This window comes from Ctenopharyngodon idella, chromosome 4, assembly GCF_019924925.1.
Source record: "Ctenopharyngodon idella isolate HZGC_01 chromosome 4, HZGC01, whole genome shotgun sequence".
Taxonomy (NCBI): Eukaryota; Metazoa; Chordata; class Actinopteri; order Cypriniformes; family Xenocyprididae; genus Ctenopharyngodon; species Ctenopharyngodon idella.
Window position 1 is genome coordinate 21,078,658 of NC_067223.1, and position 13,774 is coordinate 21,092,431.

Here is a 13,774-nt window from a genome sequence, read left to right on the forward strand (position 1 = left end):
AGAATCACAAGCTGAAGTGTAGTAAAATACATGAAGACTGGTTTTATAGGCTTTATAGACAGACAGATTGAGAGTGACTCTTGAAGGACCAGCACCACATCCTCTTTATCTTCCAGAATCTGACAATAAGGTGTGGGAGTTCATTCACTTTTATCCTGAAATGTCCATCTTGCAGATATGGAATAAAAATGATCTTCCAAAACTTACTGCCAGATTATGGAAGATGAATTCTTCAAACAGTGGTACAAGAGGATGTGGTGCTGGTCCTTCAAGAGTCACTCTCAATCTGTCTATCTATAAAGCCTATAAAACCAGTCTTCATGTATTTTACAACACTTCAGCTTGTAATTCTTATTAAGTGCGGGTCATTATTTCAGGATTCTTCACCTAACCTAAGTCTCTGAGATCCTTGCACTTCTGGAGACTCCAGGTAGGTTGCAGTTCTGGAAAATGGTGGCGCTGGAGACTAAAGGGTTCCTGATGGTTTCACACTTAATTCTTCATCTTAATTCTTAATTCTTTTGCAGGTAACGTGTGTCTTTTCTTCTCCACCTGTTTTTGTATGACCCCGCTGACCCAATGAGCGTTTTGCTGTCCATTGGTCATTCTTTAACTTTGCAATCTCTAGTATTGCATTAGTATTGCGTCCTTCTCATGAGCATTTAATGATTTTTGACTTTTCAGTCTGAGTTAAATCTCTTTTTTGGCTCATTTTGCCTGTAAAAGAAAACCTGCCTAATAATTATGCACACCTGAATATGAGGCATTTTTCATTTCCAGCCTTCATGAACAATTATATATCACTTATAAATGATTAAATACAATATTGATAGTAGTTATTAAGATCGATGTGGTTTGGAATTGGTAAAATGTGCTTAAAAAAATATATCAGAAAATCAACTTGCCTAATAATTCTGCACACAGTGTAGACTGTAGAGAGATTCTACCCATAATGCTTTGAGCTCATGATGAATCAGTAACAGTGAGATGTTATAGAGTCTCTTATTTTCTCTTCATTACATTAATATGTGTGTGTGAACATGCTTTAATGACTGTATTTACTTCACAATAATATATTGTTTTACTTACTAAAATATGTAAAAATGTGCAGCCTTTACTGAAGTGATTTGAACAGGTATTAACTTGATAGATCTGAGCACTGTGTTCAACTGGAAGATACACATGTTGATTTTGTGAGAGATCAATAGGGAAGAAGACAGTAGTGCGATCTAGGCAAATGTGTGATGTGACGGTCAGCTAAAGAAATATCTCACTGTCAACCAGCACTGTTTACAGAAAAATGGAGCAGCTTGGTTCACGGTGTTACGGGTCAACTGGGGATGTGTGCCTGAACAAGTATGTTGACCAGGATCTCCAGCAGATGGCGACAGATTCGTCACGTGATATTCAACGGATCATATATTTAAAAATGTATGGTTCACCAGTTGTACATAGATATGCATAAAGCATTTTGATTTTGCAGTGTTCATTCCTGTGTTTTTTGGAGCAGTTTTAAGGAAGTTATCATGCTCGCGTCACGATCACAAACCAAGACTACGTTAATATGGTACATTGGTTTCAATGAATTATCAAACTCAATGAACTTAAAGGGTTAGTTCACCCAAAAATTAAATTTCTGTCATTAATTACTCCTCCTCATGTCTTTCCACACCTGTAAGACCATCCTTCATCTTCAGAACACAAACGAAGATATTTTTGATGAAATCTGAGGGTGTCTGATCCACACATATTCAGCTCCTGGTTTCTCGTGTTGCAGCTGAACTCTTTCATGTAACTGGGGTGTTTATAAGGAAGGCAACACTATCTACTGCTATAACTTCCCCCTCTCTCCTCTCTCCGTCCCAAGAAAACCACAACATGAGAAAATGAGTTCATCTTATGTATTAAAGAAAAGATAAGACAGATTAGAATGGTAAATATCCTCCTGAGACAGAGAGGAAATTAGTTTTGTGAATTTAGTTATCATTATTATTATTATTGTCGTTACATTGCTTGAAGCATAAGAAACAAATGGGGAAAAAAATATTGAAAAAATATATTGTATTCATATGTTATTGTCACAGTTCCCTCTGTTCCCGGACTCCGTTTCCACACCTGCACTCACTTCCTCGTCATGTCCCCATCATCACGGATCACCTGCACCTGGACTTCCTCATCAGCACTCCCTTTATAATGGACTCACTCCCTTCACTCCCTGTCTGATCTTGTTGTTGGTTAATGTGTATATATTGTGTTTTATCTCCTGCGTTACTCATTAAAATATCCGTTCACGTCTCGTCTCTTCAGCACAGCACACGTAACAGTTATGAAATGTCCACAGTAGGCTTCCCCCCCCCCCCCCCCCATTCACCAATCAATTTTTAGGTTTTAGGATTTTCTTTAACCAAATATTTTATAAAGACTATTCTCAATTATTTGAAATACTATTTTATTTTTACGATATGTGTGTAAAATGGTCATAAGTGGATTTTCCCATTCTATACAATACATTGATACATTGTATATAATTTGCATATTAAAGTGTTCTTGGAACATGTAATGAAAAAACAAGAGTAATAATGGTAGTAATTATTGGCAGCATTTTCATAATAATATCCAATATTTCATAGGAATATTGATATATATATATATATATAATTTATTTCCCTATTCACTTGTTGTGTCTCCCAAAATGCCGGATTTTCATGCTTTAAGCAGCTTTTTACTGGCGTCCTCTACTGACTACATGTATGAAATTAATGCCCTGTTTTGTGAGAGAAAGTAATATTTTGGTTAGAAACCCCATAACATTTTCCTGAGATGCTAATTCATGACAATTAGAAAATCAGTCAGATTTAAATGATAATTACAAAATATTATATTTCCATAAGAGTGCTAAATTTGATCATCAATATCAGTCATATTCAAAGATCAAAGAGAGGCAGTTGTCCTGGTAAAACTTCCAAACATTTGGTATTTCTGAAAATGGTCTCAGAGAAATTTTCTAATATACAGTGGGTACGGAAAGTATTCAGACCCCCTTAAATTTTTCACTCTTTTTTATATTGCAGCCATTTGCTAAAATCATTTAAGTTCATTTTTTTCCCTCATTAATGTACACACAGCACCCCATATTGACAGAAAAACACAGAATTGTTGACATTTTTGCAGATTTATTAAAAAAGAAAAACTGAAATATCACATGGTCCTAAGTATTCAGACCCTTTGCTCAGTATTTAGTAGAAGCACCCTTTTGATCTAATACAGCCATGAGTCTTTTTGGGAAAGATGCAACAAGTTTTTCACACCTGGATTTGGCGATCCTCTGCCATTCCTCCTTGCAGATCCTCTCCAGTTCTGTCAGGTTGGATGGTAAACGTTGGTGGACAGCCATTTTTAGGTCTCTCCAGAGATGCTCAATTGGGTTTAAGTCAGGGCTCTGGCTGGGCCATTCAAGAACAGTCACGGAGTTGTTGTGAAGCCACTCCTTCGTTATTTTAGCTGTGTGCTTAGGGTCATTGTCTTGTTGGAAGGTAAACCTTCGGCCCAGTCTGAGGTCCTGAGCACTCTGGAGAAGGTTTTCGTCCAGGATATCCCTGTACTTGGCCACATTCATCTTTCCCTCAATTGCAACCAGTCGTCCTGTCCCTGCAGCTGAAAAACACCCCCACAGCATGATGCTGCCACCACCATGCTTCACTGTTGGGACTGTATTGGACAGGTGATGAGCAGTGCCTGGTTTTCTCCACACATACCGCTTAGAATTAAGGCCAAAAAGTTCTATCTTGGTCTCATCAGACCAGAGAGTCCTTCAGGTGTTTTTTAGCAAACTCCATGCAGGCTTTCATGTGTCTTGCACTGAGGAGAGGCTTCCGTCGGGCCACTCTGCCATAAAGCCCCGACTGGTGGAGGGCTGCAGTGATGGTTGACTTTCTACAACTTTCTCCCATCTCCCGACTGCATCTCTGGAGCTCAGCCACAGTGATCTTTGGGTTCTTCTTTACCTCTCTCACCAAGGCTCTTCTCCCCCGATAGCTCAGTTTCAGCTCTAGGAAGGGTTCTGGTCATCCCAAACATCTTCCATTTAAGGATTATGGAGGCCACTGTGCTCTTAGGAACCTTAAGTGCAGCAGAAATTTTTTTGTAACCTTGGCCAGATCTGTGCCTTGCCACAATTCTGTCTCTGAGCTCTTCAGGCAGTTCCTTTGACCTCATGATTCTCATTTGCTCTGACATGCACTGTGAGCTGTAAGGTCTTATATAGACAGGTGTGTGGCTTTCCTAATCAAGTCCAATCAGTGTAATCAAACACAGCTGGACTCAAATGAAGGTGTAGAACCATCAAGGATGATCAGAAGAAATGGACAGCACCTGAGTTAAATATATGAGTGTCACAGCAAAGGGTCTGAATACTTAGGACCATGTGATATTTCAGTTTTTCTTTTTTAATAAATCTGCAAAAATGTCAACAGTTCTGTGTTTTTCTGTCAATATGGGGTGCTGTGTGTACATTAATGAGGAAAAAAAATGAACTTAAATGATTTTAGCAAATGGCTGCAATATAACAAAGAGTGAAAAATTGAAGGGGGTCTGAATACTTTCCGTGCCCACTGTATAACGAGCACTACAGTGGATAAAGTCTATGTTTGGGCCTCAGATACATTATAAATGACAAACATGTAGAAATGTTAAAGAATTACTTCTGATAAATACTAACTTGATTTTTAAACCAGTGTAGAGTCATTGAGATTTATGTATGTAGATCAGATTTTTACAATTAAGGGCCCAAAATCACACATGAGGTCCATATATTTTAAGAAGCCCATGTCATTAATTTAACAGTCATCAACTTCCCTATAATTTTTATGTCTCCGTTTACAAATGTTGGTACTTACCTTTCTGACTCTGAACCTGAATGGATTCGTGAACCCAGACAGACCGGCACTTGCACTTTTACCGCGGATAAATAACCACGATAGCAAAGAAAAACTCAGTTTCTCATTCATCTTTAATATTAAGCATTTTATGTACTGGTTCCATTATATATTCCTTTTCCTTAAATTCTGTTTTAGCAGCAAGTTTTCAGTGTCTAAAACATGTAATAACGTTCATGAATGTCACTCATAAATATTACTAGTAAACCAGTAGTGGGAACGGCAGTAGTGTCCTCACCACCAGCCACTGGAGACATGCAACGATAAAGTCACTGGAAGTGTGAACGCTAGACTTATTCTAGATGTGGCAGGAGGGGTTATTTTTTGGGCTTACGTTACGGTGCTGTTTTAGCTTATTGGCAGCGTCGCTGCGCTATAAAAGCAGGAACATGCGCGTTACCTGGGATGCGTCACTTGGTGAACTGTTGCGTCGTTAACGCGCTTTCGTCACTTCCCGGAACTGGATGTGAGTGCTTGAGTCGGTAAGAATGCACTGCTAGTTGTTTTGTTGGCTATAGCATGTGTCTAATGTGTTTTAGAGATGGCGACTTGGTTGGAGAGCAATTCTGCCTGACTTGATGAGTTTTGCTACAATGTCGTTTATTATCGTTTACATATATTGGGTATAGACGTCGAAGAAGGTAGGTCGAATGCTCTGCTAATTCCTTGTTAACTGCGTTAAGCGACGTCTACATTCAGGAGCCGCCAGTCGAATTGAGTACATTGATTGCCAACTTAATCCCTTTCTTAGCTGTGAGAATCTGACGCAGTTGCTGGATCGTTTTCCGTACTGGCCTTTGCTGGAAAAGATTCTGTTTGTTGGCTCTTCTTAAAATATTAGTCCCTCCTATCGGTAGGTACGTATGCACGCATACATTGGAGTGAGAGAGTATATCTAACAGAGTAACAGTCTCGCTTTATTTATAGGTGTTGTGACGGCATGTAACTGCATTCCAGTGGGGTTGCTCCGCGTTTGTTTACGGCTGCAGTGCTATCCTGTTTCCTACTTCCTTTTTTTTGTTAACTTTTCTTCCTTGACTGTTTTATATCATTTTTGTTTGCTCTTTTCAGTTGTATCAATATTTTTGTTTCTTAAGTTTGAATTATTTCAATTTCAATTCTAATTATATCTTTGTGATTTTAGGTTTTTTTTTTGTTTTGTTTTTTCTCTCTTTTGTTATACTTTTTTGTATTTTGAAATTGTGATTTTTGTTTCAAGCAACTATTCATTTGTTGCAAAAATGTATTTGTGTTCTTGACTGGTTGAGTTGCACGACCCAGTTTCCAAAGTGACTGTACTTGATTCATATCATTTTTGTCTCGGCAGGGCCTGAGCACTAGGGTCAGAGGACTGGTTTTTAGGTGGTGGTATATTCCTCACAAGTGTGCAGTGACCACCTCACCGTGTGTGCGTGCACGTGTGCGTGTGTACACAGTGAAGTGCAGTGATTCACCTACAAGTGGTGTGGTCTGATTATCCACTTCTTTTTTACTGGTAAGCTCTAGTCCCTGGCCCTCGACTTGTTCTAAAAAAACAAAAAACTCTAAGAGGCATGTTTGCTGGGACAAATGTTTAATTATTTATTTTAATATTGTTTTTAATGAAGATGTTAATAAAGAAGAAATTTTGTACAGTTACCCCTGTCTCTGACTCTAATTAGTGACATGAACCTGTGTATGCCACTTAGGTGGTTTATTTAGTTCTTTGGGTGAAACTCCCAAAGTGGCGTAGTCGGAGTGAGATTGATATCTTGTTAGTTTCCCACTGTATTTAAAGTAAAAGTCCTTATTGCCCTCGAACCCCCGCCACATAGACAACTGTTATAATGTCACATCTGTTTTTGGTTTGATTTCATGCTCATGATTTCTTGTCTTTTATTTTGTAATTTGTCATGTCATGGTTCCTTTGTTTCCTGTATTTTGTCATGTGATCCTTAAATGTGCTTCCTCAGTACAGATGTCATGTTCTGGGGTGCGTTTCCCGAACAACGATGTAACTCGCTGCTGAACTACCATAGTACGATGCATCGTTGAACAAATGAACTAGCTAGTCAAGACTGTTTCCCGAAACCGTATTGTCGCAAACCTGTCGTTCAACCACGTTGGTGAATGACGTCACGCAGGTGGTGGAGTAATAACTTCTTTAAATGAATCCGTTTGAGATCAAATTAATCCTAGAATTTCTGCTATAAATTACAGACATGGCATTAGAGGACTAATTCTCATTTTCCTCAGTTATTTTTCTTTATTTTAAGATTAAATCAAATGCTTGTTCTTACGTACTAGAGCATATACACACATGTGCACTCTCCAAAAACGGTGCTTTAAATCTCTTGACAAACTAAAATATATATAAATGACACTTCTATATATTTGAAATAAAATGTATATATTGTACTTGATGTCAGCTTGCTTATTTTGCTCAAGATGAGGATTTATTAAGTCCACATGTCATAAAAACAGGAAACTATGCTTCTAACCACAGCTCGAGAGCTGTCGTTCCAACCACACAAGTTTGTGATGCAATTTGCGAATGTTCGTTTGAACGATGGTTTCGGGAAACACCAAATCGTTGAACTATGTAAGTAACGACGGAACTTGCAATGTTAGTTGGCTGACGATGCTTTTAGGAAACGCACCCCTGATTGGTTCTTGTTTCATTAGTTCTGTATGTTCATTGGTTGTGACTGTCATGTGCTCCTCTTCATCATGTATTTGTTTTCATTGTATATTGAAGTTAATATGTTGTTCCACGTTTCCAAGCGCTAGGTATGTTGATAGTCTATTCATGCTTTTGTTCATGGTTTGTTTATAGTTTATATTTCATGTTTTTGGACACTGTAAATACATTGCACTTGGTTTCTCTTCACCATCTTCATCTGCTCCATGCCAAACACTGTTACATATAAAAAAAATATGACACTGCATTTAAAAAAAAAAAAAAAAAATCCAACTGGATTTTTTCCATTGGCTTTTGGATTATGGCAGAAAATAAGTTCTGTGATTAACCAAACATGTAAGAATCATAAGCTTTTGTTAAACGTGATAATCTTGACAAATACACAATTTTTATGAATTTTGAAGCATAAATACGATCAGCAAAAGTGAATAGCTAAACGTAGGTTATAAACAAACTACACCATGGTCACATGACTTCAAGCTCACCACTATTAAGCTTCTGACAAATGTTTCAGTCTTTGTTTAAAACATTTTCCTGAAAGTTCAAGTTTGATAGTTTTCTAGAGTGTGATTGTAAACATGAGGCTGTGAAAACAATAGTGAGTATAGATGAGTTTATCTATTCAGCTGATGACTCTTTATGTCTCTGATAACCTCTGTAGTCTCATTTAGCCACTAATTAGCAACCGCCTTTTACATTAAAAGCTTAAAAATTTTTTTAAAAAATCACGAGGGTATCGTGTGTGTTTTAATAAAATGCTAACTTGTTTCCAGGTCTTGGCCTACAAAAACACGTCATCCCTGCACCACTCTACAAACACTGATATATTTTTCTCTATTTTTACTTGATAGCGCATCAATATTGTAAACGTTTATTAAAATATGAAAAGAAGAATTTGTGACCGGATTAAGAAAAAGGAGTTAAAACTACCAACAAAAACAAACTCTGTCATGGAGGACTTTACAGGAAAGTAAAATGAATGTTGTTCTTCTAATTTATGTGTCTCTTTTCTTTTTTATGATATCAAGGTGAGGGCTGTAAAGTAAGCTTTTCATTGTGTGATGAACTCTTACTCCGTACATATGGCAACAAACTTGCTTCACGTGACGCAGCCAGTGTAGACAGTAATTACTGGTTATAATGGTTTCTATTTTGTTTTGTTGTGTCGCATCACTGGAGTCCAGTGCAGACACGGGCAGCATCTGAAACTGCATACTTCCCTACTATATAGAAAAACCGTTGTAATAGTAACCCAGTAATGGGCACCAAAAATGTGTGGCTGAATTAAACAGGCAGAGTGAATACAAAATGTTTAAAGTATAATTGAATATTTTTTTTTAAACTTGCAAAACAGGAACAATCCGAACCCCATTAAACAAAGAAGAGCACATTTATACTGGCGGCCAGCACCATTACGCCGTGGGGAGGGACAAACTCACTTACACTTTACTCATTTTCCCATGTGTGGTCATTCTGTGACCGTCTCAACCGTATATGATGAAAGAAGAATGTCCAAACTCACAGCACTCATAAAAGAGACCTGCTACTTCCGGCGAGAATCTGAAGTGTGCGTATGACGGATTTATTACTGAGGAAACTATAGGAAAGCTATAGGAAAAAGTCTATGACTTTTTCCTATAGCTCCATTCCCGGTTCCACTTCCGGTTCAACTCTATCATTGCTCATTCTTATCTACGTATGTGTGTGACCTGTGTGTATGTTATGTGTTTGTTAGTTTAGTTATGTGTTTGTGAGTTAGTTAATAAAGATTGTGCACAATACATGTTTGGTTCTGACTCCGTCTGCTAATAAATTGCCTCTTAAATGATTTAGATCCTGACTACATGCTCTGAGTAGTACTGTACAATACGAATGTTGTTTTTCCAAAACCTGGAAATGAACATTTCTTAGAATTAATAAACAATCAACACTGAGTGTTCACTGGACGAACAGGTTAATTGATTGTAATATTAATCTTAATGTAGCTACATCCAGTTAATCTGATTAATTATGAATATGTAAAACAGTTAATCATAATTAATAATCATAATGAGTTATGAATAATTATTAATATTTCCCCTTTGAGTTAATTCGCTACAACGCTCAGCAATCACCGGCACCTGATCATCATCACCTCATCACACAAGCAGCATTTAAGCACACACTTCAGTCTGGCACTTTGTCTGGTCTTGTTTTGAGTAAGGACTCACTTACCTGCTCTACTTACCTGCAGTTATTGTCGCTCCATCGTCTCTCCTGATCCTCTGTGTCTCCAGCATCTCCCTGATCCTCTGTGTCTCCAGCATCTTCATTCCCCGGTCTCCTTCCATGCTCCACCATTATCACCGAAGTGTGTGCTCGGCTGCTCACGTCCACAACCTCCTCAACTCACCTACAAAGAACTGTCAGTATTACCATTCATTATTGCATTGCTGCTTCGACTGATATACTCACCTGCCTGTTTGCTTTAACTGCCACGTCTAATAAACACTCTTATTCATTTCTACATTGTTGTGAGTCTGTGTTCTGTAACACCCAGATCCTGCTTTCAAGCCGGCCCATAACCTTTCTAGTCTCGAACAAGGGAAACTATGACGTCAGTAGGCGGAGCTTCCACTACAGACCGCAGTGTGAAAGGCGCCGTTTTTAAAAGCTGTTGGAGTTCAGGTAAATTAATTAAAAACAATATGTAGTTCAGCAGTGGTCTGCAGAAGAGACCAACGCTCTCCTCGCCATCTGGTCAATGAGGGAAATCTAAAAGAAACTAGAAAGTAGTGTGAGGGGAAAAAAAAAAAAAACGTATATGAGGAGATGGTGGGAGAAACCGTGGGTTTAACCAATCCACCAACCAGGTGGTCAACAAGTTAAAAAAATACAGGGATCAAAAAGAGAGAGGGGGAAAGCGGCAGCGGACGGAGCAAAATGGTACATTTTGATGTCATTGACTCCATTCTGGCACATCGGCCAGCAAGTCAGTCAACCGGCACATTGAATTTGTTGAACCCTGGTAAAAATTGCGTTCCGGGAGGTAAAATCCACATTATAAAATTTGCATTCCAGAGGCTAAATATCATGTTATTTGGGGTTGTTTCAAACCGCAGCAACAGTGTTAAAGTAGCCCAATTCTGCGGGAAAACCACAGACTTGGCAACACTGATTACGCTGTGTATGGAAAACTTTGCAAAGCAATTATTGACAAGTCATTTGTACGCACAGGAAAACTTCTCACGAAAAATCTCCACCAATTCACAACACGTGCATATACACATGAATTTGTTCTTAACCTTGTTTGATGTTGATGAATTCGGAGCATTCTAAACGTGCGACCTTGTGCGCTTGGTTATTAATTTACATAATAAACACCCAAACTAGCTCAATATAAGGGCTTTCCACAACACAGCACTTGTCTCGAACAAAACAAGAGCAAATAGAGAAACCGGAGCAAATACAACATGGTAATTTTAATGAATGAATATAATTTTTTATTTAAGCATTGTATTTTTAAGTAATGTGCCTCACAACAACTTCTGGCAGACCATCAACACACATTAGATGGGAATGAAGAAGCTGAGGTCCAGCCGTTAAGGACGTGGCAGCTGGCCTACCAGAAATAAATGATTCTTTGAATAAATTGCTAGCATTTCTTAGCAGTCAAATAAATGCATCTGTATGTCAAGTCAAGTCACCTTCATTTATATAGTGCTTTTTACAATACAGATTGTTTCAAAGCAGCTTCACAGTGATAGTAGGAAAATTAAAGGACAGAGATTGTTTTGGCTTTACAGCAGCTCTAGGAAAAAGTTATTATCGAGCGAAAGTAGGTTTTTAATTGAATCACTTCTGTTGTAAAATTAATTATTAACTTGAATGACACCTTTTTAAGCTAAAAACAGAAGATTTTAATGCGTTCTTGCCGTTAATTTTACGCATTTAGTCTATAGGTATGAGCGTTTGAATGTGTGTGTGCTCAGACGCTTAGTCTTTTTTACAGAGTGACATTGCCAAATAACTTGTCTGGCCCACATAACACAGAAAAATTAGTCGTTTCCATGTACCCATGCAAACTGAAATCATTTTGATAACATTTTATCCATACATAGGGAAAGGAAAGGGAAGGAGGCCTTCGCAGGGAATAGTTTAGTTAATCACGTTAGCTAAATACTAAATAACTAGTAATGTTTATACTACCTTTCTGGACCCTGAATGACAGTAATTACGTAAAAAAAAAACCTTTGATTTTATCAAAAATATCTTAATTTGTGTTCTGAAGATGAACGAAGGTCTTATGGGTGTGGAACGACATGAGGGTGAATAATTAATTAATTTAATTCTTGGGTGAACTAACCTTTTAAGAGATCGACAGGTGAGTGCATCATTCACATGATCTAATCTAGACATTTATTTTCTTTTAACACTGATCAACGCATATACATAAGATCTTATCATTTAAATATGGTTGACATGGTAGAACCAATGATGTTTAGATCTCATAATATTTGCACTTAAGTTTAGGTAGGTCCAACAGAAATAGGCCTACTATAGAAATTGTACAAAGTAATCAAATGTAAAATAACTCTGGATAGTTTCACTGTTAACACATTAAACAGGTCAATTCTTACAATTAAAGTTTCAAAAGTTATTTAGTGACAGACAGCAGCATGTATGTCTTGAAGAGTGCTTTTTATTAAAAACAACAGCCGTTAAACATCGAAAACGATCAGAGGGAGTGTTTTCTCTGCTTTAAACATCAATCAGACAGCTAACTTCTCCAATCTCGACCATCGTGATATCAACATCTCGAGGCCACTCAGGCGGTGTTTAAAGGGTTAGTTCACCCAAAAATGAAAATTCTGTCATTTATTACTCACCCTTGTGCCGTTTTACACCCACAAGACCTTATCTTCGGAACACAAATTAAGATATTTTTGTTGAAATCCGATGGCTCCATGAGGCCTACATAGGGAGCAATGACATTTCCTCTCTCAAGATCCATAAAATCCACGAATTATTTAGTGATGGCCGATTTCAAAACACCACTTCAGGAAGCTTTGAAGTGTTATGAATCAGCGTGTCGAATCATGATTCGGATCGCGTGTCAAACCGCCAAACTGCTGAAATCACGTGACTTTGGCGCTCTGAACTGCGGATTCGACACGCTGATTCATAACGCTCCAAAGCTTCCTGAAGCAGTGTTTAGAAATCGGCCATCACTAAATAATTCGTTATTTTGTTTTTTTTGGTGCACCAAAAATATTCTCGTCGCTTTATAATATTAATATTGAACCACTGTACTCACATGAACTGATTTAAATATGTTTTTAGTACCTTTATGGATCTTGAGAGAGGAAATGTCATTGCTCCCTATGTAGGCCTCACGGAGCCATCGGATTTAAACAAAAATATCTTAATTTGCATTCCGAAGATTAACGAAGGTCTTACGGGTGTAAAACGGCATGAGCATGAGTAATAAATGACAGAATTTTCATTTTTGGGTGAACTAACCCTTTAAAGGATTAGTTCACTTTCAAATGAGAACTAGCCCAAGCTTTACTCATCATTATACAAATTTGTGTCCTGATATGTCACAAAAATGCACGTGTGCGCACATACACACACACACACACACACACACAAAGATGCCCTGATGCTATATGCACACAATCATATATTTATCAAAACCATCAAGTACACACAAACACACACATACATATACACACATATTCCCATTCACCCACTGCAAACAGCAAAAATAATAAAACAAGTTTTTTGAGAATTCATCTTACATTTTCTCTACATTCTCATTGCATTGCTCTTTGTTACAGTATGTGTTATTTTCAAAATCTTCAATGCTATAGTTCACATATTGTGTGTGAACTCTAGCTCATAAGAACTGCATGGTTAAAATATGACATTTTTTGTTGCTTAAGCCCTGATGTCCATTGTAGTGGACATGAAAAAAAAATCTAATAAAAATGAGTTTGCACAAATCTGCAAAGAAAAATTTGAAAAATAAAAAACCCTTTCATCATTCACTCATGCCATCCCCGATGTATGTGACTTTTTTTCTTTGGATAAACACAAATGAAGACTTTTAGGGAAATAAATAATCCATCTCTGTGAGTCCATATAATGCAGTTGAATGGTTGAAAAGCTCGGTTTA

The 13,774-nt window shown here is 37.6% G+C and overlaps 1 protein-coding gene across 1 annotated transcript in view; it reads left to right on the top strand.

Annotated features, from left to right (window-relative positions):
- LOC127510587 (tripartite motif-containing protein 16-like) overlaps window positions 1-13,774 on the top strand; it is a 295,864-nt gene that overhangs the window by 136,031 nt on the left and 146,059 nt on the right. The gene's annotated exons all lie outside the window — the stretch shown is intronic.